This window comes from Mirounga leonina, unplaced genomic scaffold (assembly GCF_011800145.1).
Source record: "Mirounga leonina isolate KUSES-001 unplaced genomic scaffold, KU_Mleo_1.0 Mir_173, whole genome shotgun sequence".
NCBI lineage: Eukaryota > Metazoa > Chordata > Mammalia > Carnivora > Phocidae > Mirounga > Mirounga leonina.
In genome coordinates this window covers 44,652,914-44,680,204 of record NW_023270447.1, presented here as the reverse complement: position 1 = coordinate 44,680,204, position 27,291 = coordinate 44,652,914, and the positions used below count along the sequence as shown (strand labels likewise).

Sequence of the window (27,291 nt, the reverse complement as noted above, 5' to 3'; positions counted from 1 at the left end):
ACCAATATGGTAGCCACTAGGCACGTGTTGCTATTTAAATTTTAATTTTAATGAGTTAAATGAAGTAAAGTTAAAAATTCAATTCTTTAATCAAACTAGCTAAATTTTAAGTGCTCAAGACCTATATGCAGCTGGTGGCTACCATGCTGAATAGGGCAGATATAGAACATTTCTATCACCTCAGAAAATTCTATGGGATAGTACTGTCTTAAGCCAATGAGCTTCAGACAACCAAATGACTGGACAATCATCAACATAAAGACTGATGGTGGGTATTAAATATATATTTAATTGAATAGCAAAGACTAAATAAGGATTAAAAGGGAGAGGTGATAGTATATAAAAGCTGCATAATTTGACAATTGACATAGTAAAACCATTAAAAATGGGGGAGAAGGAAATGGGGATATATGTAAAATAAAAATATTTTTAAATTATTTTTCAATAATCATAATTGATCGTAGTAGTATTAGCATCACTAACCTGAGACTATTCTAAGTGTAATGCACGACAAAACAAATTAAAAAGTATGGAATATTCTAATTCTATCATGTCCTTGCAAACCAGATCCTCAGTGTAGAAGAAAGGGTTACAGATGTAATATAGAAAAGGTTAAATAAAAAATCTTGGAGCCTGAATTTTTTTTTAAAAGATTTTATTTATTTACCCGACAGAGAGAGACACAGCAAGAGAGGGAACACAAGCATGGGGGGTGGGAGAGGGAGAAGCAGGCTTCCCGCTGAGCAGGGAGCCCGATGCGGGGCTCGATCCCAGGACCCTGGGATCATGACCTGAGCCGAAGGCAGACGCTTAATGACTGAGCCACCCAGGCGCCCCGGAGCCGGAATTTAAATGGGAAATGTTAGTATGAATAAAAACCCATGACCAACCCAGTAATCACAGGTATCCCAAGGGCCCATGTTGTGGTTTTGAAATATCATTCCTCGTTAAAAGAAAACAGGGATTTTCAGAGAAATGACTGGATCCAGGTCTAGGTAAAGATGTACAAGACATGCCTGGAACATCTTGACATAGCAGATAGCAAGGAAGCTATCAAAGACCGGGGTCATGTCTAAAAGATCCAGGAGCTGACTTGAAGAAGCTCCTATTGGCCAAAAATGATACAATTTCAGCTTCAAAAAAATTGCAATAGATTAAAACTCATCAAATATGTTTAAATCCATAAGTTTTATAGTAAGAGAAAAAACAACCAATTGGTCACATTCTGAGGATAAAAAGGAACTCAGTTTACTTCCTTGAGAACTGGATAAATGAAAGGAAAGAATCAAGCATTTATCTTGCTTATTTTACATAAACTAGCTTAATAGATAGGAGGAAGTTTCCCTTTATAAAATTACTTCAGGGGCGCCTGGGTGGCTGAGTCAGTTAAGCGTCGGACTCTTGATTTCAGCTCAGGTCATGATCTCAAGGCAGTGAGATGGAGCCCCGAGTCAGCCTTCTCTCTCAGTGGGGAGTCTGCTTGAGATTCTCTCTCTCCCTCTCCCTCTGCCCCTCCCCCACTCCATGCGTGTGCATGCATGTGTATATCTGTGTCTGTGCGTGCACATGCACTTTCTCTCAAATAAATAAATCTTTTCAAAAAATAATAAAATTACTTCAGCTAATATGAAAACAAAATGACAGAATATCACAATTTTGAAACCTCGAATAAATAAATGGGCCTCGGCCTTGAGCTTCACCAGCTGTTGAAATCATAAAAAGAGTGAAAAATTGGACAGACACGCATCTTCTAATGAAAAAACACAATATCACCTATAGTATTGCCAAAGGGATTGAACCTGAGTCCAGGCCTCTGGATCCAGGTGCCAATTTGCAGTAAATACAAAGGGGGAAAAAGCATGTAGAATTGCCCCATGAATACACAATTAAAAAAAAAAAAAAAATCCAGACTTTGGGAACTCTTCAGTTTCAAATAGGCTGGGATAAATTGTATAAAATGGGTGTGATTAAACCATAATATTTAAGGATGCACATTCAGGTGATAAAAGCATAAAAAGGCAAGGAAGTGATCGCTACATAGAAGTCAGAATAGTTGTTACTTTTGAAGGGAGAAGGCTGTGATTGGCATGAGGTACACGTAGAAGCTTCTAGAGTGATTGGCAAAAGTTCTGTTTCTTGACTCATGTGTTGGTTACACGGATGTTCACTTTAAAGTAATACACTAAGCTGTTAAAAAAAATAAGATTGGGGGTGCCAGGGTGGCTCAGATGGTTAAGCGTCTGCCTTTGGCTCAGGTCATGATCCCGGGGTCCTGGGATCGAGTCCCGCATCGGGCTCTCTGCTCCTTGGGAGCCTGCTTCTCCCTCTGCCTCTCTCTCTCTCTCTCTGTCTCTCATGAATAAATAAATAAAATCTTTAAAAAAAAAATAAGATTTGAAAGATGCTGGGGTGGTGACTTTTAATAAAACCCCATTCAATTCACCCACTATGACCAAGGCAGAAGACATTTTGGAGAATGGCAATGAATTCTCTTAAATTTCGTCATGTAAACAGCATTGCAATTGCAATTGCTTTTTCAGATATGGTCTGTTTACTAGAGCACATCAGCCCAGACCCTGGCACTTGGTATGCAGTTATCAATCTGATAAATACTTCGTTCTCTACACCAATAAGCAGAGGCTACCAGAAGAGTTTGCTATCATCTGTCAAGAAAGTAATTCGCCTGTCCTGTTTTACTTCCTGGCTACAACAACTCTGACTCTCTGTGAAAATGTAGTCAACAGGACATTGATAACCTCCCCATCCCACAGGATATCATTGTAGTTCAGTACATGGATGATAGCCTTATCCTTAAGACATAGAAAATAAGAAGCAGCTGTAGTTCTAGACTCCTTGATAAAACACATGTGCATGAAAGAGTCTGAGATAAACCTCATAAAAACCCAGGGCTCTGCCACCTCAACACAGAGATGCTTAGAAGGTCTCTTAGGGTTTTGGAGGCAATTCAAACCACATTGGGATAAACTGCTGGACACATTTACCAAGTAACACCTAAGGACTGTCAACTTTGATTAGGTCCCAGAGCAAGCAACAATTCTCCAGCTGGTCCAGGATGCAGAGCAAGCAGCTTGGACATATGATCTAGCAGAATCATGGTGCTCTAGGTCTGTATGACTGATGAGGATACGGGACAGACAGCTCTGATAGAAGAATCAAGATACAAGCCCCTAGGGTTTGGAGCAAAGCCCTACACTCTTCCACAAACACATAGTCTCTTTTGAAGAAACATCTCCTGGCTGGTAAAGACTGCTTGCTTAGCCTTGGGACAACCAAGAGATCATGTGACCTGAGCTGCCCATTACAACTGTGTATTATCTAATACATCAATCTATAAATTGGGTATCCACAGCAACACTCCAAAATCAAGTGGAAGTGTTAAATATGCACTCGTCCTAAAACACGTGGTAAAGGCAGTGGTAAGCTGCCCAGGCATGTCATTTACCTTCCCATGCCCCTGCTCCGGTGGCACTGCCTCATCCTTCTATAGCTCATCTTATCTTATTTTTTAAAGATTTATTCATTTATTTGAGAGCAAGAGAGAGCGAGCAGGGGGAGGGGCAGAGGGAGAGGGAGAGAGAGAATCCTTAAGCAGACTCCCTGCCAAGCGTGAAGCCCGATGAGGGACTCCATCCCAAGACCCCAAGATCGTGACCTGAGCTGAAATTAAGAGTCGGCTGCTCAATGGACTGAGCCACCAGGTGCCCCTCTTTAACTTATTTTAATAGCTTTGTAGGGATTTGTTTATGAAAAGTGACCCGAAGGAGCAAAAAAAAAAAAGGAAAAGAAACAAACTCTGCAGGAATATGCACTGGTTAAAAGCAGACTGCAGGAACAGTATGCCCGACTTAAAGGTGGCTCCTGAAGGACACTAGGGAAAGGTACTTCTTTCAGTAGGCAGAACCTTAAGCAGTACATATGGACTGTCCCCTTCCTGGAAGGAAACAGAAGAGGTACAGATCTACAGAAATTTCTGGGTAGTGCTGAATGGTTTAGCTAGATGGTCACAGACTTGGAAGGAACAAGATTAAAGGGCTGGTAACAAGGATGAATGGGAGAGAGTTGTGAGGTTGCACCTCACAGAATGGCCCCAGAGTGTGTGAATATTTGTGTCCTGGGTGAATGCTCATTGGAGGACACCCACTGCAGAGGAGGCTCTCAGTAACAGAAGGGAAGATGATCTGATCTGTGAATATCAGTCAGCATCTTTCCTAGCAATGAAGGCCAGAGCTTGCTCAATGTGCAAGGGACCACAATGGCAGAGATGGTTGTTATTTATGGGTTCAGTAACAGAGTAAGATTTCTCTCCTCACTGGGTTGGATCTGGATGGCACCACTGCGGAGTGCTCACTTTTCTCACAGCAGAGACCCCAGCTTAGCTCCTTATCTGATGCCACCCTCTGGGGAGAGCAGATAGCCACCCGGCGGCAGATGAATTGGACCACGCCCACAATGGAGGGGGCAACAATTTGTCCTCGCTGGAACAGAAATTTGTCCTACACATAGTTTTACTTTTCTTGCCTGCAGGGAAGTATCATCACCATATTCTCTTTTAAGAAGAATAATCAGAGGGACGCCTGGGTGGCTCCGTCAGTGAAGCGTCTGCCTTCTGCTCAGGTCATGATCCCAGGGTCTCAGGATGAAGCCCCGTATCGGGCTCCCTGCTCCGAGGGAAGCCTGCTTCTCCCTCTCCCACTGCCCCTCCCTCCTGCTCGTGCTTTCTCTCACTCTCTCTCAAATAAATAAATGAAATCTTTTTTTAAAAAAAAGGAAGAAGAAGAATCAGCTAGTGAATTATAGGGGAAGGATTAGAAACAGGAAGATCAAGTACAAAGTACCATAAAAAAAAAACCCAAAAGCTATTCAAGGTCAGGTTATATCTGTCATGTGCTACCAAAATTCCTGTGACTCCCCCGCTGTGGTACTTCTCATGCTTCTTTATAAAGAAAACTCGTGAGAGCAGAGCACGGGCTGTGTTGCTCTCCATCAGATCTCCAGCCTCAGCACTGTCCCTGGGACATAACAGAGCTCAACAGATACATGTTGAATATTTGTTGAACGTGTTCTATATTTTAATACTTCTCATAATGCTTTGAAAGCATTTTGGTCAGAGTAGGTGCTTAACAGACATTTGTTAAATGAAAACAATATATGATCAGCTAGGTCAGAAGCCAGCAAACTACAGCGTATGAGCCAAATCTGGCCTGCCACCTGATTTTGTATGGCCTGTGAACTAACAATAGTTTTTACATTTTTAAAGAGTTGGAAAAAATGAAAAGAATAACAATATTTCATGACACAGTCCAATTAAAAAATGGGCAGAAGGGGTGCCTGGGTGGCCCGGTGGGTTAAAAGTCTGGTCTTGATGTCGGCTCAGGTCATGATCTCAGGGTTGTGAGATTGAGCCCCTGAAGCCCCACCTTTGGCTCTGCGCTCAGCAGGGGGTCTACTTGAGATTCTCTCCCTCTGCCCCTCCCCCCATGTGCCCACTCTCACTCACTCTCTCTCCCTCTCTCGCTCTCAAATAAATATATAAATCTTTTTTAAAAATGGGCAGAGGATCTGAATAGACATTTTTCCAAAGACATACAGATAGCCAACAGGCACATGAAAATATCACCAATCATCAGGGAAATGCAACTCAAAACCACAATAAGATATATCACCTTATACCTGTCAGGATGGCTAGTATAGAAAAGACAAGAAATAACAAGTGTTGGAGAGGTTGCCGAAAAAGGGAACCCTCATACACAGTTGGTGGGAATGTGAATTGGTGAAGCCAATATGAAAAACAGTATAGAATCTCTTCAAAAACTTAAAAATAGAATTACCATATGATCCAGGTATTTGACTTCTGGGTACTATCTGAAGAAAATGAAAACACTAATTTTAAAAGATAACATGCACTACTATGTTCATTGCAGCATTATTTATAATAGAGTATAGAAAAACCTAAGTGTCCATCAGTGGATAAGTGGGTAAAGAAGATGTGAGATAGATATATACCTATAGATCTATCTATATCTATATCTATATCTATATCTATATCTATATCTATATCTATTACTCAGCCATTAAAAAGAATGAGATCTTGCCATTTGCAACAATATGGATGGACCTTAAGGACATTATCCTAAGTGAAATAAGCCAGATAAAGACAAATACAGTATGATTTTCCTTATATGTGGAATCTAAAAAACAAAACAAATAAATAAGCAAAACGAAACTCAGAGATACAGAGAATATGCTAGTGGCTATCAGCGGGACAGAGGGTTGTGTGGTAAATGAAATGGTTGAAGAGGATCAGTTATATGGTAATAGATGGTAACTAGACGTATTGTAGTGATAACTCCGTAGTGTATACAAATCTCGAATTATGTTGTGCACATAACTAAAACTAATATAATGTCATATACCAATTTTACCTCAATAAAAAATTAATTAATTAATTAACCAATAAAGAGTGAGCTCACAAAACCCTAGGCTACCACTCTTGACCTCAATTAAAACAGAACCCCAGAGCCATGGGCTCTCTTTCTCTCCCACCCAGGACCTCGCTGTGTGGCCTCAGGTATGCTATGTAATGTCTAGGTCTTGTGAGTAATAAGTCTTTATTTTTTTCAAGGCTTCCTGATGGTTGTTGCCAAAGGGCATCTTGCAATTTTAATAAGAACCACAAGGGCTGGCGCGCCTGGGTGGCTCAGTTGGTTAAGTGTCTGCCTTTGGCTCGGGTCATGATCCCAGGGTCCTGGGACCCAGCCCTGCATTGGGCTCCCTGCTCAGCGGGGAGCCTGCTTCTCCCTTTCCCACACCCCCTGCTTGTGCTCTCTCTCTCTCTGTGTCAAATAAATAAATAAAATCTTAAACACACACACACACACACACACAAGGACCGGTACAACCACAACATTGGTTATTGATAGGCTGTGACTGGCACAAAACACCAGCCCTTTATAGAAAAAGTTTGCTGACCCCTGCGCCAGACCTTCCAAAGTACAGAACACAGCAATTTTTAAGACAATGGCTGATATGGTGCTGCCTCTTTCCTTTGCAGAGCACTACTCCTTCGCTTCAATTCCTTCTAAAAATACCAAACTGTATTTTTCTATTTCATGGCTTCCAGGTGAGGTTTACTCAGAGATTTGCCAGTGCCTTTAGGCTCTGTTTAGCCGTATTGGAAACAACAAGACATATAGTAGCCGAATTAGATAAATACAGAGAGGCAGGAAAGAATCAGAGACAATGAGGGGAGAAGCCGGGATGCCCCACTTTGGCACAGTGAATCCAAAAGGGAAATTTTATTTCTGTCAGCATTATTTCAAACTATGTAATGTGGCCTTTTCCAAAGCTTGGAGCTATTTTTACTATAGTAAAGTGTACATTGTGATTACTGAGAAAATTGTTGTCTTAAAACTGATGTTTACTGTAGTAGGGTTTCACCTGTATTTGGTGAAGCTGTGTTTTAAAATAATTCAAATCAACTTTTCCAAAACAGAGAAATTGAAGAGTTTCTTTTACTAAAATGATTATTTCATTAAATTGGAAAATTTGATATCCTTTTGTTAACTTCTTCAACACTTCCTATAAAATACTCCACTGCGTGATACCTACTGTTCATCTGAAATAACCACATGCTAGCAAATGACATCCCTTTATTTTTCCCTTTATTTATTCTTTATCATTTAACTTTATTACAGGCAGGCAGAGCCTGGTCTCTATTAGAGTGACAAGAACTATTTCCTTAATTACTGTACAGACTGTAGTAATATTCTGGCAAATCCTGTACTATTCAATCAAGCGAGATTCAATACAAAAAAAAAAAAAAGCTGATTGCCAAAATCAGACATTTGTTAAGTGAAAAACATTATGTAGGGCCTTATTAGCATAAGTGCCTACAGTGACATTCTACTTCTTGAAGTTTACAGCTCTCAGGGAGCACTTCTTGCTGGAAGTTCTATTTAAAAATTACGTAGGGATTACGATACTCGCATCTACCTGATAGGGGAAAACGAGAAAGGCGAGTGGGTCATTTTAGAAATCACAACTTTTAAGCTAATTGCAATTTCTAAAGTAAACCTAATGGGACTGCAGAAAACAAGAACATCTCTAATCTAATCTTGGCAGCGTTGTGATTTCAAACTGCTCAGCCACACAAAGTATATTCACTTTCCCTTTGTGTGGGCATGCATATTTACCCTCACCAGGGATCCTTCTCTGGGCTTTGGTCATGTACTGCAGCACTCATGATTGATGAATTATTGTCAAAGACAAACTAATTTTTTTTTTTTTTTACTGAAACAACTTTTTATGGAGCACAATTTTTTTTTCCGAGGGAGAAATGCAGATTTAGCATTCCAGTTTTTTGTGAAGAGGTTAAGGAGGATGGTCTCATAGAAATGGTGAATGAGAGCAAACGAGAAAGCAACCACAAGTGATTGACTTGAATTAAGGGTAAATGTATGCAAATTTTTTGGCCTTAAAGCTGTCTTCTGAGGAAAAAGCCAATGCTATGGATTGTCTTTCAGAAGTTAAGATGCCTATCACCCAGTTGTTTTGCCTTTTACTTAGAACACCAGAAGGAAATACTTCCAACTAATCCAAAATGTCACTGCTAAAGAAAAATTGAGTACATACGCCCATGATGACCACAAAGCATGGAAATATTTTCCCATTTTTTTATCTTTTCTAAACTGTTAAGACAATTTCTTGATCTCTCTCCCCACACTTCCAAAAACCTTCCTCGTCTTTGGATCCTCATGATCTCATCTACAATACAGACGAGGAATCCTTACTGAATCCATTTCAACACCTGAAAAGACTTACAACTTGCAGGTACTTCTCTGTAATGAGATGTACATCCTCCTGATTCAAGTGTATTAAAGTATGTCAGCACTTAATTGATAAACCTCATCAATATTGTACTTTAATTCATGGTAGTCTACCTTTGATCCCAAAAAGAAAAGAAAGCACACATAGGAAACATCAGACAAAAGATCTGCTGGAAATAGGAAAAAATTACTGTTAATTCTGAGTGGTGGGTATAAGGATGTCTGATGTTTCGTCTATTTTTCTTTTTTTTTTTTTTAAGATTTTATTTATTTATTCATGAGAGAGAGAGAGAGGCAGAGCGAGAAGCAGGCTCCCAAGGAGCAGGGAGCCCGATGCGGGACTCAATCCCAGGACCCTGAGATCATGACCTGAGCCGAAGGCAGACGCTTAACCATCTGAGCCACCCAGGCACCCCTCGTCTATTTTTCTGTATTTGGAATGCTTTATAATTTTTAAATTGCTTTTCTAAAGAAAAATAAAGCTAAAGAAATTCCCAGGTACTCAAATCTAAATGAAGAAATGAAAAGGAAGAGGAAGAATTGCACAGCATTTTTCTTTTCCGGGGCAGTAAGTTGAAGAAAACTCTGAACTGCTGTTGCATTGGAGGGACGGTGATCTAGGGGGTCCCTGGGAGCAATATTCTTATTCCACTGAAGGAGGTGAGCCAAGATACTTATAAGCTCTAGAGAACCTTTAACACAGGAAGCTATTTATCATAACAAGGTTGGTTGATACTGTTCCCATACTGAACCAATTAGGTTCGCCTATTTCGTCATACTTCATAACTTGGGATGATAGGTTTCCAAGTATGGTACAGTGTAGTAATTGAATTTTGATCAAACACACATGGCCCATAACCCAGTATGTGAAATTTTCAGAACAGTTCACAGCTTTTAAATATCCAGTCAACATGTTGCCAAAAGTACAGGATGTACTTGATGCAAGGGGGAGAGTAGGGGAGGGCTGACTCTTGGTAGAGCTGTAAAACAAATATTTTTGTTCTTGTTCTCTTCTTATTTTTCAAACAGCAGTGGAGAAAGGCCGTGGGATATCATATCATAACTCAAGTCTTCCTTTTGCTTGCTCCATGTGCATAAACATCTTTGAGTCTCATTTCAGATTTTTTTTTTTTTTGCATGAAACTATTTTCATGTCCCAGGCCTGTTACACATGACCTGCTAGCGTTTCTCATTGCAGCACTACCCAGAGTATTTCTTGACTCCCTACTATGTGTTAGGTACTGGTACACAGGTGCACTCTTCTGAATAAAGAGAGATGGTCCCTGCCTTCATGTGATCTACTGTGGATGGGAAGACAGGCATAAATTGAATAAAAACATCAATAACTTTTATCACTGTAAACATGTGATAACTAACATAAAGAAAAAGTAGAGCATCAGGAGGAACAAAAATGGGGATCTGATTTATCCAGGAGAAATGGAGTGGGGAAGAGAAGCAGGGAACACATCTCCAAGAAAGTGCCATTGAAATCAATTTCTGAAAGATGAGAAGTAATCCAAGGGAGTGGATGAGTATTCCCAGGAGAAGTAAGCACACAGATAAGACTTGAAGTAGGCAAGACTTGGGCAAGTTCAAGGATCTGAAGGCTAGTGTATTCAGCGAGAAAGAAGCTAAAAAGATAGGGGAGAGCCAGATCAAACTTTGTCATGTGAAGAATTATGCTAAGACTATGTAAGGATTATGCAGCCACTCAAAGGTGGTAGGCCACGGGTTGACATGATGGGAGGCAGGCAAGACAAGAAGCAGAAAGACGAACTAGAAGACTTTGACTATTGTCCAGATGGGAAGTGATAGTGGCTTAGAATGGGACAATGGCAGAGGTGAAGAACAATGAACAAATATAAGCAATATTTTGGAGAAGAAGTGACATAACTTGGTGATAACTGGACAAGGGACCTGAGGGAAAGGAAGCTTCCAAGCACACGTCCAGGTTTGTGGCTTCAGCAACTTAATGAATAAAGTCTAATAAATAGCAACCTGTTAGCGTAACTCGTAAGAGTACCCCAAAGTGATAGGAGAACTATATCACTCCCACAGACTCCCATGTCTGCAGTGATATTCTGCTCTCCTTGGATTGTGTAGGAACAGATGCATTAATCAGATGGTGGGGATACAGAAATTTTCCACCTACATGCACATCAAACTTTTCTTACCATAAGCAGGAGAATGTCTCTCAGATGGGAAAATCAGACTTTAATATAAACTTAAGATGTTTACTCTCAGCTCTACAGACACGGTCAAAGATGTCTGGCTGTTGAACTAGGAGAACCTGAAAAAAAAAATTGCTCCTTTGAATATATTTAAAAACCAAGCATGTTTCTTTATTCATTCAACAGATTTTCCTAAGCATTTTTAGTATGAGGGGTATGAGGTAAAAACGATGTGTTCCCTGCCTTTGCAAAGAGTATATTGTCAGGAGAGAAAGAGGCAAAAAAAAAAAAAAAAAAAAAAAGTCTAATACAGTGCAGTATGTTATATAGCTCAAACAATAGAGTTATATATTTTTTTTAAGATTTTATTTATTTACTTGAGAGACAGAGAATGAGAGACAGAGAGCATGAGAGGGAGGAGGGTCAGAGGGAGAAGCAGACTCCCTGCCGAGCAGGGAGCCCGATGCGGGACTCGATCCCGGGACTCCAGGATCATGACCTGAGCCGAAAGCAGTTGCTTAACCAACTGAGCCACCCAGGCGCCCAATAGAGTTATATTTAACAGATGACAGGATTATTAATTTTACGGGGGTGTGGGGGACCATAGCCATGGGCATGGCTATGAAGGACTTCAGAGAGGTTGCATTTAAGACAAGTCTTAAAGGACAAACAGGAGTTTGCTAAGCAAAGAAGAGGATAGGGGAGATAGTCTGAGAGGATGCAACAGCACAAGCCAAGGCATGAGGGTCCCAAAGAACACTGGGTACTCAGGACTAGAGCCCTCAGGGTGTCTGATCCAAACTGGAAGTCATCCTTCCATTCTGAAGTCTGAAAAACGCTACCTGTCTAGTCTGATTTATCTGCTATCGCTTGACCCAGACAGAGAATTCTAATTTGTACAGACCCAAATCAACAAAACCTCTTCATGTGACTACCGCCTGAACATTGCCCGGTGTTCATGAGAGTTTGAGGTTGACCTGTGGAGATGGGTGGTCCTCTCTCCCACAATCATAATCAGTCCAAGAGCTTGGCCACGGCCACAAGACCCAGCTTTTACTGTACCTAGAAAGACACGGCCGTGGCCCAAGGCAACGCCAATGTGGCCTGAAGAATGCAGATAATAGAACGTTTCTGACGCTTCGCCGGGCAAACCGGGACAGCTGCCTTTGGACGGCAGTCAGGCATAGTGAGTGACCGCCACCGAAAAAATAAAGTATGTGTGTGTGTGTGCATGTGTGATCTTTACTTTTTTTTTTAATAGCTGTTCAGACAGGCCTTAGAGAGGGAGCCGGCAGCTTCAGCTGGAGGCTGCTCCCCCACCTGTCTCCAGGCACTGCAAACACAGCTGTGTAAGGAGCCGGGCAAAGCTTCCAAGGAAAGAAATGGTACGATCCGGTGGGGAAGCGCCTTTCTCACCAACCCACTTGGGACGCGGCCTGTCTGGCGACTGCAAAAAATACACAGTAAGTGAAACCATTCGAGACCCAGCTCAACGGCCACTTTAAAACTATCTGTTAAAAAAGGATGAGACGGAGCCCTCGAGCCCACGTTCCGGTTTGCTCCTTGCGTCCCGAGGGCGCGGAGAGACGACTCGGGCACTACCACAGAGCTCGTGGCTCGTGCCACCAAACCCAGAACTGGCCGGCGAAGTACCTAGAAACTTCATTTGTATCTCTCCAGGCTGAAAAGCGCAGGCATTTTGGAAGTTCAACTCTTTAGGAAAGTCAGCAGGGGCAAGATTTCAGCAGACGCTGGTCCAAATGTTAGCGGTGCTCGAGCGGTCAGGGGTCGGCCGCTCCCCACCCAGAGGGGAGATTCGAGGAGGGAAAGCCACGAGTCGCTTTAGCAGATGAAAACCAAAGCAAGGAGGTATTTTCGGTATCATTTTAATCACAAAATAGCACGAACGCGGTCTGTGCCTGCGTGCTACCCAAACGTCGATTTGAATACCACTGAACGCTAGTTTGAACATTTCCATTTTTGTAATTTGCTTTCCTTTGTGAAGCCAAGACTTGAGAGGGAGCTGGCAGCCGTCTCCAAGTCTGGCACGACTTCACCTCAGACGCACTCGGTTGGTTTGGATGTTGAGGGAGACCGCACAAGAGAGAAGGGGAGAGGGAGCCCGCGAGCCTCGGCCGGGGCTGCCCGGCGAGCAGCGTCCGCCGCGCAGCCGGGCTCTGGCTCCACCTGCAGGAATCGGAAGGCACGCGGCGTAGATGCCCCGCGTCGGCACGAAGCGGGTGGGGGTGGGGCTGGGGCTGGGGCTGGGGGCGGGGGTGGGGACCGACCACCGCGGGGAAAGGGGGCGGCGGTCCCAGCGGGCGCGGCGGGAAGGAGCGGGAGGTAGGGATCTCCATCACCGAGCAAGGGCGGCGGGCCAGACTCAGGACAGGAATTTGGATTTGGAGGAGAAAAGACATCAAGCCCTTCCTCCAACCTATGCTCGTTAAACGTAAGCCCCATTTGAGGGCCAAGGCTGTATTTGGTTCTCGTTCAGACCCGGCACCTAGCATGCGCTCAACTATTGAATACATGGATGGGCAAATCCACTCTATCAAACAACAGAGACGGAAAGTGATCCCCCCCCCGCCAAAAAAAACCAACTCTTTTTTTTTTCAGGTGTATTTATGAGTTGTCAAGCATTTTGTTAATGGCTAGTAATTGCTACCAAAATCCTGCACTATCTGCACTAATACAGTGTTCCGCCTCCAAGGCGTGCAGCACCAAGAACCACTCCTTTCATCCGATGCCCTTATTTTGCAGATGAGCAAACAGAAGTATGGAGAGGAGCTCCCCTTCCTGCCCCCGCCCCGCCACAGCCGCAGTCAGCCAGTTTGTTGGTGATAGAAATGGTTTGGAGCGAAGTTTTCCTAACCTCTCTGGTGTCTCTAAAGCAAGAGAATTATCCTGCTTTACTGTAGATTGGCCTGCATGGATCCGCTCAGCTGATCGGCTATCTCAGGAGGAAATTGGCTTCCCCTCCTACCTGTTGTCCTGTCCTGAGCTTCTGTCCCAGCTTCTGCTCTGGGCCAAGGCAGCTGCTCATGCTGCTTTACTCCAAATATCAAATGCTGCCTGGAGCTGATGCCAACCCGTTGCAAAACTTATGAATTCATTTTTTCAAGGCTAAAGGACAGAATCTTTGAGCTTGTGGGTTTGTAATCTACAAACAGGCAGGTGCTTTGTTTTAGCAACACAGGTGTCTTATATCCAGTATCCAGCGCATCTACTTATCCAAAGTGCTTAATAAGCAGTCACTGAGTTTCCCAGTGATAGTTACAGATGAAGATGGTGTTTACCAATTGAAAAGGAATTTTTGCTGTAGGCAGTTAGGGCTCAGTTTCCAAATGAAGTGAAGACTTTATTGTGAATGACTCCATTTGAGCTATGTCAAATGAGTATGATCCAGGGAAAGTTGGAGATCAAAAGATCCAGATTCTAACCACAACCCATTTATAAAATGGAAGTAATACTGTCATAACCTCTGAAAGGATTAGAAATGAATCATTATTACAGTAATAATCACAATATTAATAATAGCTTTGAACTATATTAGTGCTTACTACGTTCCAGGCTCTCTGCTAAGCCCTGTAAGTACATTACCTAATTCATCCTCACAACAACTCCATGTGGGTTACAATTATCATCCCCATTTTACAGAAGGAGAAAACTGAAGCTCAGAGAGGTTTAAATACTCACCCACGGGGGATGCCTGGGTGGCTCAGTCGTTAAGCGTCTGCCTTCGGCTCAGGTCATGATCCCAGGGTGCTGGGATCGAGTCCCACATCGGGCTCCCTGCTCAGTGCAGAGTCAGCCCCCCACTCCGCTCGTGCTCTCCCTCTACCTCTCGCCCTACCTCTGTCTGAAATAAATGGATGAAATCTTTTAAAAATAAGGAAATAAATACCCACGGTAACAGCTCACAGTGGGGAGGCCAGTATCGGAACCCAAATCCTACCTGACTCCAGACTCCTAAGCACTACGTTATACAATAAATACCTATTGGCAGCTTCCATGCTAGTGACATTCAAATCTCTATCTCTAGTTCTGACTTCTCATGGGAACTCTATCCTTTTATTTCCAATTACTGAAAGAATATCATTAATTATATATTTCACTACTGTTTAAAAGGGCCTAAGCCAAACTCCTTCCTTCTTTTCGTAAGCATTCACTGAGAATCATCCATGTTCAGACCCCCAAGCTCAATCTAGGACAGCAGTTCTCAACTGGGGGACATTTGGCAATGTCTGAAAACTTTTTTGGTTGTCACAATTGGGGTGAGGGGATGCTGCTGGCTTCTAGGAAATCGAGACTACGAGTGCTGCTCAATAGCCTGCAATACACATGACATCTCCCACAACGAAGAATTATTCAGCCCAAAATGTCAATAGTGCTGAGGTTGAGAAACCCTGGCTTAGGAGTATGAAGATGAATCAGACAGATGCCATCATCCATCATCTGATGCAGGAGATGGATGTGTAAATTTGCAGCACAAAGTTTGCATAGATAACTGTGTGGCGACATGGAATAAATGCCCCTCATCCATAGAGTCCATAAAGAGCTGTGGGGTTTACTATGGGCTGGGGAAGGCTTGGTGGAGGAGGTGGCACTTGAGCCAGGCACGAAGAAGAGGTAAGATCCGGAGTCCAGATAAAAGAACAAACGTGCACAGGGCACAGGTGGACTTCAGGAATGCTGGTTGATTTTCATTGGAGCAGAGGATGTGTGAAGAGGAGTAGTGGACAAAAGGAGGTAACGTTGTGTTGGGGCCAGATCAAAGCCTTGAGCAGAGAGAAAGACTTCCGGACTTTGTGAGTAATAGGAAGCTCATCTCACATTTTCACACAGACGAACGTTCCGGGGAGATGAATCTAGCAGCTGAATGAAAATGGATTGCAGATAATCAGGAGCTGGAGAGGAAGCCATGTTGTAACACTACGCCATACACCTTAATGTAAAAAAAAAAAAACAAACTCAACAGTTGAGTAATTATTATAAGTCAAAGCTACAGCATAGATAACCTTACTTAGTGCTCCGCATTGGCATGGGGATTTCCCTATTTTACAGAAAAGGGGACAGCCTTAGCCTGGATAGGAAGTAGCAGAATCAGGATCCGACTACCAAAACCTCTGCTCCTAACTGCTTTGTGGGCTGGGTGCACGGTTGGGATTCTTAACCTGTTGACAAAGCAGACTGTTCTCTCTAAGGCAGGCAATAAAACAAGGCAGCCCAGATCCCCACTGGGAATGGGAAGGTCTGGGACAAACAGCCTCAGGAAATCAGCTTCTCCTTGGCAGTCAGAGCTGACTGTAGGGAGAAAGGGATATTTCTCTGAGCTGATTTTAGGGGTGTGGGGAGCATAGGCATGTGCCTTATTACAAACACATCTAACAATAGATTCTCCCAATCTCTTTGGATTTATATCGGTTCTTCCCAGGGAGGATGGTACATGAGAGCAGAAATGGGGCATGGCTTGGGGCGTCCAAAGCAAGGATTGAGCTTCTACTGTCAGGCCTCTCCTGCTTGATGAGGTAGCAAGCAGAAAGATATAAAGTGGGGGAGGGACGCCTGGGTGGCTCAGTCGGTTGACCGTCTGCCTTCGGCTCAGGTCATGATCCCAGGGTCCTGGGATCAAGTCCCGCATCGGGCTCCCTGCTTCTCCCTCTGCTTCTGCCTCTCTCTCTCTCTATCTTTCATGAATAAATAAATAAAATCTTTAAAAAAATAATAATAATAAAAAGATATAAAGTGGGGGATAGAAAGGCTGTGACTCAAAAATTCCTTGCTTAGTTGGCTCCTGAACAGATTGCTAACAGGATCCAGGTGTGTGCTCTGGTTTTGTTTTAGAGCCTTTTGGCCCGAAGCAGGGGAGGAGAGGAAAGGTGTTGACTGTATCTGTAGGCAGAGGGGGTGGCAGCACCAGAATTGGGGAGGTGCCAACAGAGGCAGGGCCATACATGTTGGTTGGCACCTGTGGCCCTGGGGGGAGCCTTTGGTGGCTGAGAGCACCAACCTTCATCCTGAAAGAAGATTCATTACAAGGAGCTAGAGAAGTAAGAAACAAAATGGTGGCCACCACCAAGTAACCAAGGACGGGTAGTAGGAGTACACGGGAGAGCCTTCTTGAAGACTTCTAGGACCATGTGAAAGGAACGGAGATGGTGGACATTCTCACACAACAGGCAGGGAAAGAGTCAGAGAGACTTCGACGGCATGCAATGGCATCCCTGCGGTTCTGTATGACTCCATTGCAGGATAACTTTAAACTACTTTGGAAAGCTTGTGATCTACAGTTTAAAGGTCAAAGGTGCCAGGATCCCAGGGTTCCAACTGTTCTTTCTAAAATCTCACAGCTTTAAAGAAACATAAATTCTTGCCACAATCTCACATTTTGACATTCTAATATGGAGACTTTAAAAAAAAATTAGGATACAGTCTCTTCTCTAGACTTGATCTCTTCAAGGTCGGGATTGACTCTGTAGCACTAAACTCAAGAGATGCTCAAGAAGTGTCTGCTGAGTTTAACTCAGGACACCATTGTCCCAAACATCAAGAGTAGTCACTAAATGCATTAATATAATTTTTAAATCCAAATTTTATGTTCACCTAGTTAAAAAAAAAAAAAAAAGAAAAAAGGGCAGCCTAACCTTACGCATCAATATGCCTGTTTTCGCAAAGCCTTTGCCTACAGGCTGTAAGTTGTCCTAATACTAAGACCAAATGCCAAAAATCAAATGTTTTTTCCTTGAGAAAATCTGGAAGAGGCAATTATACTAAAACACACCACTCAGAAGTTCCTGTTTTTGCTTGTTAGACCTCTTCCAACCAGTGTCCTGAGAAAAGAGTCAAAACCAGAAATCAAAGCTCTCATTCCTATGGACTCCCCATTTTGTTGCCGTACATGAGATATTCCTGATGAAAATGAGGATTGAGATTAAGCATAGCACAGCTATCAGCGCTTGAAGGTCTCCACACAACGGAAAACGTCCCTGGTCACTTCACACACACCCCACACTTCAAACTAGCTTGCTTGAACCCAATCTGGGGGACAATATATGACTTAACCTTGAAGCATCGGGTGGGACTAGAACTTTCATCAGGTGGTCGACGACCCTCACTAGGTTAGCACCCTCGGAGGGAACAGGTAGCCTATTGTGGGTATCCTATGAACCCCTTACTGAATACAAATCATGGTGCCGATGGAATCTCAGCACAGAAAACCTGAAGTCTGAGTGAGCTGGAATGGTTTCAGCCCCGACATTATGTGGCTTTTTAGCACTTCCTCACTGCAACATCAATCCAGATCTGTCCACGTGGTCAGGGTATCCTGAGCAGCCCACGAAGATGCCTGCCTCCAAAGGCTATTTATAGGCACCAAAGTCCTTGCCCCTAATGAGTTTCCAGTGGGGACAGTGCCTTCTTGTTAGATTGTCAATGTTTACATTTCTCTGATCTTTTCTTGTACTTTCCGTTGAGCAGCCATTGCTGCAGCCACCTGAGCATGGAACAGGCAAATAACTGAAACGGATTTGGTAAGTGTACTGGAGAAGGAAGCTGTATGTTTATGGACTACCGTACTTTTCATGGTCATGCATAATGGACCAGGCACTTTTCCACCCACCTGCTTATGCCACCCCAGTGAACACGAAATTTACATACCTGGAAGAAAACAGTATTTTCTGAAACATTAATAATAAATGCAGAAAATGTGTCTGTTTTGAGTAAACATCTCCAAGGCTTCACCTTGCACCATTCTACTTTGGTTAGAGGTATCTACCATGTTGCCCTCTTATCTTCCTTCTAAAGTACACTGGCGGTCATTGAAATGGCCCTTCTTCAATCAAGAATCAGTGTTTTGTAAAACAGCAATGAGAAATCCCTGTCTGAGGGGGCAGGCAACGTTGAAAGTTCTTAGAATAAAGTAGCTGTAGAGCAGAAAGCTTAGCAACCAGGTTGTACTAACAGAGGTATGATGTTCAGAACGAGGGGAGCAATAGTCCCTGCCTCCTTGGGGCCTGACACACCCCGTAAGAAACATTTTTTAGGGCACCTCGGTGGCTCAGTTGGTTAAGCAACTGCCTTCGGCTCAGGTCATGACCCCGGAGTCCCGGGATCGAGTCCCACATCAGGCTCCCGGCTCATCAGATAGTCTGCTTCTCCCTCTGACCCTCTCCCCTCTCATGCTGTTTCTCATTCTCTCTCTCTCTCAAATAAATAAATAAAATCTTTAAAAAAGAAAAACATTTTTTTTTAATTTTTTTTTTTTTTAAGATTTTATTTATTTGCGAGAGAGACAATGACAGACAGAGAGCATGAGAGGGAGGAGGGTCAGAGGGAGAAGCAGACTCCCCGCCGAGCAGGGAGCCCTATGCGGGACTCGATCCCGGGACTCCAGGATCATGACCCGAGCCGAAGGCAGTCGCTTAACCAACTGAGCCACCCAGGCGCCCAGAAAAACATTTTTTTAATGTCATACTATAGAGGGATAATATCAGGCATGTGAAGCTGGTAAACATTCTTGAAAGGAAGGCGAATGGCAGTAGCTAATATTCATAGAGTCCTTACTAAGGGCTGGGCACGGCACTTGACACTATATTTTATCTTCATAACAACCTGATGAGGAGATTATCATTATTCTGTGCATTTTACAAATAAAGAAACTCAGGGGGGGCGCCTGGGTGGCTCAGTCGTTAAGCGTCTGCCTTCGGCTCAGGTCGTGATCCCAGGGTCAAGGGATCGAGCCCCACATCGGGCTCCCTGCTCCGCGGGAAGCCTGCTTCTCTCTCTCCCACTCCCCCTGCTTGTGTTCCCTCTCTCGCTGTGTCTCTCTCTGTCAAAATAAATAAATAAAATCTTTAAAAAAAAAAAGAAAGAAAGAAACTCAGGGTCATGCAGACTGTAAGGGGAGGAACTAGAACGACACTGGTTCTTTTGGACTCCGATGGACCCTCAGAGTAGGCAGTGGGTGTATTTTCAGTGCGTCTTGCTAGAAATGATTGGTGAGTATGACAATGAAGTCATGGCCACTGTGCGTGCACGCGCGCATATGAGTGTGTATGCACATGTGCATTAGTCTTGTTTCACCAATTGGAACACACACTCTGCAAAGGCAATGACTATATAAATTATTCACATATTTACTTCTCAGGCCTAGTAGCACTGGACACATGGTAGGTCTTTCTTACTGCTTTTGCTGAATAAAATAACTAATTTCAAAATGCTTCAAAAACCAATTCACACATCAGATTACTGAGAATGTGGGGAGAAAAGGACATTCTGGGGAAAAGAATTGTTACAGTCCTTTTAGAAGACATTTTGGCAATAATTATCAAAATGTGAAATGTGTGAACCCCTTGACCAAAGTTATACATCTAGAAAACTATCCAATCTATTCTACAAAAAAACTGATAGATACACACAAATATTTTATACATGTATATACACACAAAGATATACACATATATGAAGATATATATGCATGTATACACATAAAGGCATATATAAACTTATGTGCAAAGATATATATATACACAAATGTATACAAAAATATGTGTAGTGTGTATGTGTCTGTGTATTCATTACAATTCTGTTTGTATTGGCAAAATAAAATGGGAACAACCTAAATGTCCATCAATAGGAGAATGATTTCTTTTACATTATGGTATAACCATATAATGCAATACTATGTAGCCATTAAAATACAGGAATAGATGTATTTGGTTAACAATTCTTTCCGTTTAGATCTACAGAAATAGCAATTTCATATGATTCAAATTAATGTATGTATAGACATGAAACATTTCTAAGCATGTTGGTAATTGGAAGCAAGTTACAGAACAGTACATATCGATGTTAAAAATGTAAGAAATGATGGGCGCCTGGGTGGCTCAGTTGGTTGAGCGACTGCCTTCGGCTCAGGTCATGATCCTGGAGTCCCTGGATCGAGTCCCGCATCGGGCTCCCTGCTCGGCCGGGGGTCTGCTTCTCCCTCTGACCCTCTTCCCTCTTGTGCTGTCTCTCACTCTCTCTCTCAAATAAATAAAATCTTTAAAAAAAAAATGTAAGAAATGAAAATATAATGCTCATAGATTGGAAGAACAAATATTGTGAAGATGTCAGTGCTACCTAGAGCAATCTACACATTTAATGAAATCCCTAGCAAAATACCATCAACTTTTTTCAAAGAAATGGAACAAATAATCCTAAAATTTGTATGGAACCAGAAAAGACCCCAAATAGCCAGAGGAGTATTGAAAAAGAAAAGCAAAGCTGGTGGCATCACAATTCCAGACTTCAAGCTCTATTACAAAGCTGTCATCATCAAGACAGTATGGTACTGGTACAAAAACAGACACATAGATCAATGGAACAGAATAGAGAGCCCAGAGATGGACCCTCAACTCTATGGTCAACTAATCTTTGACAAAGCAGGAAAGAATGTCCAATGGAAAAAAGACAGTCTCTTCAACAAACTGTGTTGGGAAAATTGGACAGCCACATGCCAAAGAATGAAACTGGACCATTTCCTTACACCACACACAAAAATAGACTCAAAATGGTTGAAAGACCTAAATGTGAGACAAGAGTCCATCAAAATCCTCAAGGACAACACAGGCAGCAACCTTTCCGACCTCAGCTGCAGCAACTTCTTCCTAGAAACATCGCCAAAGGCAAGGGAAGCAAGGGCAAAAAGGAACTATTGGGACTTCATCAAGATAAAAAGCTTTTGCACAGCAAAAGAAACAGTCAACAAAACCAAAAGACAACCGACAGAATGGGAGAAGATATGTGCAAATGACATATCAGATAAAGGGCCAGTATCCAAAATCTATAAAGAACTTATCAAACTCAACACCCAAAGAACAGAGAATCCAATCAAGAAATGGGCAGAAGACATGAACAGACATTTTTCCAAAGAAGACATCCAAATGGCCAACAGACACATGAAAAAGTGCTCAACATCGCTCCACATCAGAAAAATCCAAATCAAAATGTCAGTGAGATACCACCTCACACCAGTCAGAATGGCTAAAATTAACAAGTCAGGAAACGACAGATGTTGGCGGGGATGCAGAGAAAGGGGAACCCTCCTACACTGTTGGTGGGAATGCAAGCTGGTGCAGCCACTTTGGAAAACAGTATGGAGCTTCCTCAAAAAGTTGAAAATAGAGCTACCATACGACCCAGCAATCGCACTACTGGGTATTTACCAGATACAAATGTAGAGATCCGAAGGGGTATGTGCACCCTGATGTTTATAGCAGCAATGTCCACAATAGCCAAACTGGGAAAGAACCAAGATGTCCATCGACAGATGAATGGATAAAGAAGATGTGGTATATATATCCCATGGAATATTATGCAGCCATCAAAAGGAATGAAATCTTCTCATTTGCAAAGACGTGGATGGAACTGGAGGGTGTTATGCTGAGCGAAATAAGTCAATCAGAGAAAGACATGTATCATATGACCTCACTGATATGAGGAATTCTTAATCTCAGGAAACAAACTGAGGGTTGCTGGAGTGGTGGGGGGTGGGAGGGGTGGGGTGGCTGGGTGATAGACATTGGGGAGGGTATGTGCTATGCTGAGCGCTGTGAATTGTGTAAGACTGTTAAATCGCAGACCTGTACCTCTGAAACAAATAATCCATTGTATGTTAAAAAAAAAAAAAAAGAAGATAGCAGGAAGGGAAAAATGAAGGGGGGGAAATCAGAGGGGGACATGAACCATGAGAGACTATGGACTCTGAGAAACAAACTGAGGGTTCTAGAGGGGAGGGGGGTGGGGGGATGGGTTAGCTTGGTGATGGGTATTAAAGAGGGCACGTACTGAATGGAGCACTGGGTGTTATATGCAAACAATGAATCATGGAACACTACATTAAAAACTAATGATGTAATGTATGGTGATTAACATAACATAATAAAAGAAAAAAAAAGAAATGAAAATATAAAAAATAAATGAGAAAGATACTCACCAAAGAAGTGATATTTCTGGTCCTTTTACAATGATAATTTTATTATTTCTTTTTAAAATTTGTTTATTACAACTGATTCCCAACTATTTCTATAACAGTTTTCCTCATTTACAAATTCCAGACACCCGGGAGCTCACCATGTTTCTCCACTGGCACAGATGAAGAGAGTAATGAAGAATTAGCCTTAATTATTCAGGCTAAGAAACCCAGATTATTATGAGAACAAGGTAAAAAGCAAAACTTTGTCTTGGATTATCTCAAGACAATTGTCTGAAAACTTCCTGCTTATTTTTTCTGGTTGAACCTGGCTTTTCAGATTAATGTGATCTGTTTCTCTGTGATTCAGAACTTCACGGAACTTGGCAGGCAAAGAAATACAAAGAAAGGAAGAAAAGGAAAGGGGAAAGTGGGGGATGAAAGAAGATGGGCGGAACTTGAGAAGGCTTAATAAAGTAATAGAACACACCCCAGACCCTCAGGGAACAAAGGAACAAGGCTGGTGGGAGACAACAGATGTTCTCCTTCCCAAACCATGAAACACCACAGTCTACACCCGAACTCCTCCTCACTCCAAGGAGTGGCTAATACCTCTTATTGGAATATCTGTGCAACAAAGGAATTGTTTTCCTGATGATGAGTGCTAAAGGCAAAATCTCATTGCCAGGTACTGTGAAGAGCAAGTTATCCAAATTGTCGGTTTGATTCTTATTTCTCTAACTCAACTTATGGAGGTAGAGTCTACCTATAGTAAAGGGCCTTAATTTTAATTGTACATATCTATGACTTCTGACAAAGTCGTAGACTTATGCAACCACCACCAGAAACAATTTTATGGATTCTATCAACCAAAAACATTTCTTTGCACCAATCAGTCCTCACTCTCACCCCTGGCTCCGGATGACCATTGATCTGCCTTCTAGCACCGTAGGTTATATTCGTCTCTTCTCACATTTCCCATAGACAGCATCACACAGTAGGTACCCTTTTGTGTATGTCTTCTTTCACTCAGCATGTTTTTGAGATTCGCCATGTTGCTGTGTGCATATCAGTTCAATCCTTTTTATTGCTGAGTAGTATTCCACAGTTTAACCATTCACCTATTAAAGGACATTTTGGTTGCTTCTAATCTCTGGCTATTATAACAGAACTGCTGTGAGCATTAGTTTGACTCTTCTTTTTGGAGTGAAATTCAAATCTGTCCATTTGGTTGGGACATGGAGGTGGGAAATAAAACCAGTATTGTTTAGACACCTACTAAGTGCTCATCAAATATTCGTAAATAAGCTGTGAGGCAGATGTTATTATTTTACCAGTGAGAAAACAGAGGCACCAAGAAGTTGATTAACGAACTTGCCCAAGGTCACAAAGGTAACAGTAGCAAATCATTTCAACTCAGGCCCAACTCTGACTCCTGTTTGACATTCCACCACCCCGCTTGTCATTGCTGCATTTCTGGTAGAATTAGTAAAGAAAGAGATCCAAAGGCAGAAGGGTTTTGAGTAGAGCTATTGTGTTGACGTAAATGGGGGAAGCTGAAAAGGGAAGGTAACAGTGACTGGGCAAAGGAGGAAAGAGAAAGGAAATAGGGGAGGATAAAAGAAGAGAGAGGGGAGCATTTTCTCCATCTCCAAAGAAATCACCACAAGAGGGATTCTAAAAATCCAGCTTGGAGGTGGACTCCCTGGAAATGGTATAGACCTGAAATATTTCTGCTCACAATTGAAGACAAAACCCCATCCACCCTTGGCAGCTCCTCCCCCCTCACCAGAGCCCTCGCTCTCAGCCCCAAATCTCACAGAAGGCTACCAAGGGGGAATGGGAGAATTTCTCAGTTGGGCAATGTTGCTGGTTTGCATGGTGTGAATGCCACTCACATTTGTGTGAAGTCAAGAAAGAATCCTTGCTTGGAGTTAAAGAAACTGCAAATAAGTTGCTTCATTGACACAGTTTGAAAACTATAGAAAATTAAATGAGTTGACTCTAATTGAATGCCTACTAAGAGAAAAGAGGCAAAAGTAAAAGAAAATGAAAATGTATTGCCCTCAATATGTGTCAAGCAGTGAGCTAAGAGCTTTGCCTATACTGAGTTACTCTTCATAACCTTACGAAGTATGTACTATTTTTATTCCCATTGCACATATGAAGAAATTGTGCCTCAAGGAGGTTAAATATCCAGCCGGGGGTCACACGGTAAATGGCAGAGTCAGGACTCCGAATAACTAACCACTACTCTATCCTGTTCCCAGGGACTGTATTCCAGACACTCGGTGGGGCAAGAAAAATGTATAAAACATAGTCCTGCCCTTGGGAGAGCTCATGGCTAAACACTGGATGATACTTTCACTTTGGGCAAGTGACCTACTATTTCTGATAAAAATGGGAATTAGTAACCCCTCTCTTAGCCTCATTGCAATGTTCATTTATTTATTGCACAAATTCTTACTGAACATTTATTATGTGCCAGGCATAGTGCCGAAATTCCTTCATGGAGCTTATATTCTAGAAAGAAGAGAAGGCAATTATCATGTATAAAATAGATTTATAAGTAAAGAAAGCAAAAGAGAGAGAAAGAGGGAGAGGGAGTGAGGGAGAAAAGGGATTAATCAGGGTTCTCCAGAGAACAGAACCAATAAGAGATATATAAAGATTTAATTATTAAAAAGATCAGATTTATTATAAGGAATTGGTTCATGCAATTATGGAGGCTAAGTCCCATGATCTACTATCTACAAGTTAAAGTTGGAGGAAAGCCAGGGTGTAGTTCTGACAATCAGCGGGCCAGTGGTGTTGAGGGTAGAAGAAGACCAGGAGAAAACTGCTCAAGCAGTCAGGCAGAGAGCAAATTATTTCTTCTCTGTGTTTTTCTTCTATTCAGGCCCTCAACAGATTGGATGAGGCCCACCCACGTTGGGGAGGGCAATTTGCTTTACTGAATCCACTGATTCAAATGCTAATCTCATCTGGAGACACCATCACAGACATACCCAGAAACAATGTTTGAACTGGGCACCCTTTCTCCCAGTCAAGTTGATGCATAAAATTAACCACAGAAGAAAAGAAAGAAGGAAGGAAAAGGAAGATATTTTGGGCAGTAATAAGTGATATGAGAAAAAGGAAATTAAGTAATGGGATGAAGGGATTTTAGATTGAGAGGTAATTGTTACTTTGCAAAAGGTGGTCAGAGATGTTCTCTGTAAAGTGATGACATTGAACTGAGACCTGACTAATGAAAAGGAGACAGTCATGTGCAGATCCAAGGACAGAGAGTTCCAGGTAAAGGGAATAACAAGGGCAAAGACTGTAAGGCAGACAAGGTCATGGCACATTCGAGGAACAGAAGCAAGCCAGGGTGGCCAAAACATGATGACCAAGAGGGAGAGTGGTAGGATGTAAAATCAGAGACAAGCAGGGAACTGATTCTGGAGGATTGGAATTTGGATTTTATTGTAATTACAGCAAGAAGTCATGGGAAGATTTTGAGTAAGGAAGAGACATGACCTTATTTCCATCTCTTACAACCCCCCCTACCCCACCGCCAGCTGCTCATTGGAGAATGAGGAACTTGAGGAAAAGCAGGAAGAGCAGTGAGAAGCTCATTGTAGCAGGCTGGGTGAGAGATGATAATGGCTCAGACAATGGTGGGGACTATGAAATGGAAACTGTGGTTGGATTCAGGAGTTATTTTGGAAGTGTAGCCCATAGGACTCGCCAGTGGATTGAGAAATCAAGGGTGACTTTCAGGATTTTGGTTTGGACCATTGTTTGAACAGTGGAATCTTTAGCTGAGAATAGGAAGAGAATGCATGTGGTTAATTTTAGAATGGAAAAGCATTTGCAAGCTGCAAAGGGCTCTCCAAAGACAGAAACCACTATGAGTCCACAGCTGCAAGGAACTGAATTCCACCAAGAACTTCAATGAGGATGGAAGTAGATTCTTCCCTTGTTGAGCCTCCAGATGAGAATGCAGCCCTAGATGACATCTTGATTTCAGTCTTGTGAGATTCTGAGCAAGGGAACCAGCTACCCTCTGCATGTACTCCATGCTCATAGAAACTGAGATAACAAATGGATATTGTTTCAAGTCACTAAGTTTGTTACACAACAGTAGAAAACTAATACAGGCAAAGAGTAAATTACTAAGTAGCAGACAGCCCAGAAGTGCTTTCGACACAAACCTAAAAGATAGGGACCCATTTGGTCCCTGCCAGGCCCAGTCACACCTGGCTTCCTACTCCTGGGCCATGAGCATCTTCTCCTTCAAGAAAAGGAGATTTGATGATAAAATGACAATTAA

At 42.4% G+C, this 27,291-nt stretch overlaps 1 long non-coding RNA gene across 1 annotated transcript in view; it reads right to left on the bottom strand.

The window, feature by feature from the left end:
* LOC118019341 overlaps positions 1–14,135 on the bottom strand; it is an 81,731-nt gene extending 67,596 nt beyond the window's left edge. Inside the window, exons 1-2 of the long non-coding RNA XR_004681658.1 lie at positions 14,004–14,135; positions 11,021–11,136 (exon numbers count right to left, since the gene is read on the bottom strand). This is a non-coding gene — a long non-coding RNA (uncharacterized LOC118019341). The remainder of the gene's footprint in view (positions 1–11,020; positions 11,137–14,003) is intronic.
* Between the last annotated feature and the right edge of the window lie 13,156 nt (positions 14,136–27,291).